General features: G+C 38.4%; 1 pseudogene; it reads right to left on the reverse strand.

The window, feature by feature from the left end:
• Window positions 1–215: 215 nt before the first annotated feature.
• Window positions 216–2,000, reverse strand: LOC115980818 (annotated as a pseudogene).
• Window positions 2,001–3,619: the final 1,619 nt, after the last annotated feature.

Raw genomic sequence — 3,619 nt, forward strand, 5'->3', positions numbered from 1 at the left:
TTGCAATGTCTAGATAGGAGAGCTCAATAATGTTTCATATTTTCTTCATGTCTTGTCATATTTTCTTTCCTTCTTGTTTCTACTAAGGCAAAAGTTTACAGAAACAAAATTTCTGAAGCAAAGAGAGCGTAAGGAATACTTTAATTCTTCAAAAAACAATGAACAAGTATTCCAAGATTTCGAATCAATTCTTTCATCTTCAACCAATCTTGCAATTAATCAGGTACAGGAATATTCCCTTTTGTTTCAGTCTTTACTTGCCCAAACCATTCGGCCATCTCTTCATCATCTGTAGATTCAGTAAAATCCAACATTCTCGGAAATCCTGTAGACCTAAATTCATCAAGTTCTGGCCTTGTCCTTACAGTGCTTTTGCTCCTCTCTAGCATCTCCGACTTCCATTTTTCTCTCCTTTGTGCATTTTGAGACAAATCACTCTTTCCCCCTGCAATGGGGAAATCCACAAATCCAGAATCCTCATTCCATGAGCTTGAGCCATCATAAACTTCACTATTATCCTCCACATATCTCCACATATTTGAACATCTATCTCGATGTCTATTTTGTCCAACAGATGGTTGATCATTAATTTCAGTCTTAACTTTGACAAACCTCATGCCACTCTTGTTATGGTAACCCCCTGTATCATGTGGAGGTTGAGCAGAAGCGTCTGAAGTATTCAATGCTTTTGGTCGTCTGTAGTCACATTTCAAGCACACCATGTTTTTTCTGAAGTTGATATAGTTACACCTATACAATAACGGAAGCCTTACCAAATTTAGAACAACTTTTAAGGATATCATTGAGTTCAAAGAATGAAGAAGAGATGAATTAGGAAGAGATCTTATGAGTCACATTCCCACTCCCCCGGATTAAGTTGCCGCTTTGGAGGTTTCTCTTTGCATTGCAAACATCTTGTATTCTTTGCAAAATTTAAGAAATTGCACCTGTCAAAATTCCAAGTCTCAGTTAGACACAGAACTATAACTAGTACAAAGTTAAATGATCTGAAAAGCCATTACTTGTCACATATCCAATTCCCCTTCTTTAATGGAAGATGATCTTGATCCTCACGTAGTTGCCTTAGTCTTTCTTGGAATAAACCATCACAGCGCAAGCACTAATATTTTTGGCAAAATTAAGGAATTCACATCTACAAATGAAAAATAAGAGGAAAGGGTAACATATCGTGACAAAAATACAGCAAGATTCAGTATTTTAAATACGTAAAGACTGGCAGTGGAATTACTTGGGACAAAGCCAGTCCCCTCGCTTCATTGGCACGTTTATGTGGCCTTTTTCTCGCAGACTGGAGCAGCCTTGTGCTGATGCAACCCTTTTTAACGGTGTGGCCTTTGGGAGATTGGAGTCAAGTTCCTTTGTGCTATACTCTACCATTTTTTTCAGCAGCCTTCTCACTGATGCTTTAACCAATTTGCTTAAACATGGCTTGTTATCCACCATACCAGTGATCGGATCAAGCCCATATGTTAACAAGAAACGCATAACATCCACGGTGCGTCCACCTTCCTCTTGACGTGCCTTCACATATGCCTTCTCATTAATATTAATGCAAAAAGTGCCTACTGAGCTCTCTTGTAGAAAGTTAAGTTGGATACAAATATTTTGATTAAGAAAATATTATTAGTTTTGTCAAGTAACACTATATTGATTTTATCCAGGTAATCTTCTTTCCTTTTTTTTTTTTTTTTTTTTTTAAATTTGTAAGCAGTTAGTTACACGTGCACCTTTGAGTCTTGAACTTATGACCTCATCTTCCTTCTTAGAGGTAATTTGAGGTAGAGTTCATTGTCTTATCAAGTTAATCAACTTAGAGGTAAATATTGGGAAAATTCAGGACATACATTTCCTTCATCAATGCCAACATGTGCTCTCAGACGCTTCCCTGAGTTAACAACTTTCCTGTCTATGCTTGGACATCCGGACTCTGCAATGACCTTGATATCTTTCCTTGACAAGAACCTGACAGCAAAAGGCATTTAGTATATATTAAAATCTCATTAGGGTGTGTGAGAGTGCCTTTTTCGGGATACTCAAGCCCAAGGATCCCGGGCCTGAATGAAAAGGAAGGATTTGGTGGACCGGGCCTTGATTCACCGCAGCTAACAAGCTGTTTAAGAATCAAGTAAATGCAGAGAATACTCTTGACAACATACAAAGAAAAATGACAAACAAGGATATCGGAGAGTGCCAAAAATTAACGACGTAAGCTCAGAAGGAAAGAAAACAGGATTAGCAAGACGAAAAAAAAAAGGTGCTGTGGAGATCCTGGGAATTATGAAGCAGTGTTTCATTAATAAGTTATCTGTTTGATTACAGAAAGCTCACTAGGACGTGATACAAGGTCCAATCAAGCTCAAAAATTGCAGTCTTGAATGGCTATTTCAGCCTTCAAAACTTGCAAAGTTTGATTCTCGTTGAATCCGAGTATGTGCAATAGTGGCCTTTACAGGATATCGGGAAGCAGTATTTGTTCTTCCCTTAGTATTTTTCTTTCTGCATAGATTTTTCTGATGGTTCTTCCTTGAGAATTTCTTCTTTCTTGTGTTTCTTTCTTTTTTTTCTCGCTGCCTTCTTCACAACCCATCCCCTCCTTTTATAATGGAGTTTTCTGGGCGTCCCGGGGAACCGTTGGTTCCCCTGTTTTGTTCTTATGCAAACAGAGCATGTTCTGTCCCCATCGTCTCGGTAAGTCCCTTTTCCGTTTTCTCTCATTCTTTCTTTCTCTTGGTTTTGATTCCTTCGAAAGCTTCTGGTTGGCCATCCTCTTTGGGACGTGCTGAGGTATGCCCTTCTCGGCATCCCCATTTCTGGCGTCTTCCTCTTTTCCCTTTCTTTCCTATTTGGGCGGAATCCTGTTCTGCCATTTTTGAAAGTCATTTGTTACCATTCTTCTTCCCTGTCCTGATTCCCCGAGGCCCCTTTTCTGTCTGTGCCATGAGAGGTCGCTCGCGTTTTTTTCTTTTATTTCTTGTTTTTCTTCTTCTATCTTCTTTCTATCGATCTGTCCCAGTCTTCCTTTTTATTTGTGCTTGAAGGGATTTGAGCATCCTTGCTTCTTTATATTTTGTCGTGGTCTCTTTTTTAGATGCTTCTTCCTTTTTCTGGGCTTCAGGATCCTCTGGGCCTTCCTTTTATCCCTCATGGGTCATCCGTACCTATCACTTTGGGCTTAGCCTGAATTTTTTTTTCTTTTGGGCTTGACTTGTTCTTCTGTTTTGGGCTTATTTCATTATGACCCTTTTTAGACCTCAACAGGGTGCAAATCACTAAATGAACATCCCACCTACAAACAGCAGAGATATTTATAGTTCATTGTTACATTCTAGTCTTTTGGGGTAACTGACTAGTTATAAATCAATACAATACTGACTACTGTGTTAACAAGAAACATGTTCATAAATGAGTGTAACTAAAATGAAAATGTTAAGATGAATAAGTGGAAATCCAAGTAAAGATGGGAGAAAAAATGAAGAAAATTGTTTAAAGACAGAAGTGGCTATTATTAATGAAAAGATATGGGAGATCACTCAATATGGACTGGTCATGTGTAAGGAAAGTAATTAAAGCACTAGAGAGGAAGAGTAGTTTGGTTCAA

The sequence above is a fragment of the Quercus lobata genome, chromosome 3 (assembly GCF_001633185.2).
Source record: "Quercus lobata isolate SW786 chromosome 3, ValleyOak3.0 Primary Assembly, whole genome shotgun sequence".
NCBI lineage: Eukaryota > Viridiplantae > Streptophyta > Magnoliopsida > Fagales > Fagaceae > Quercus > Quercus lobata.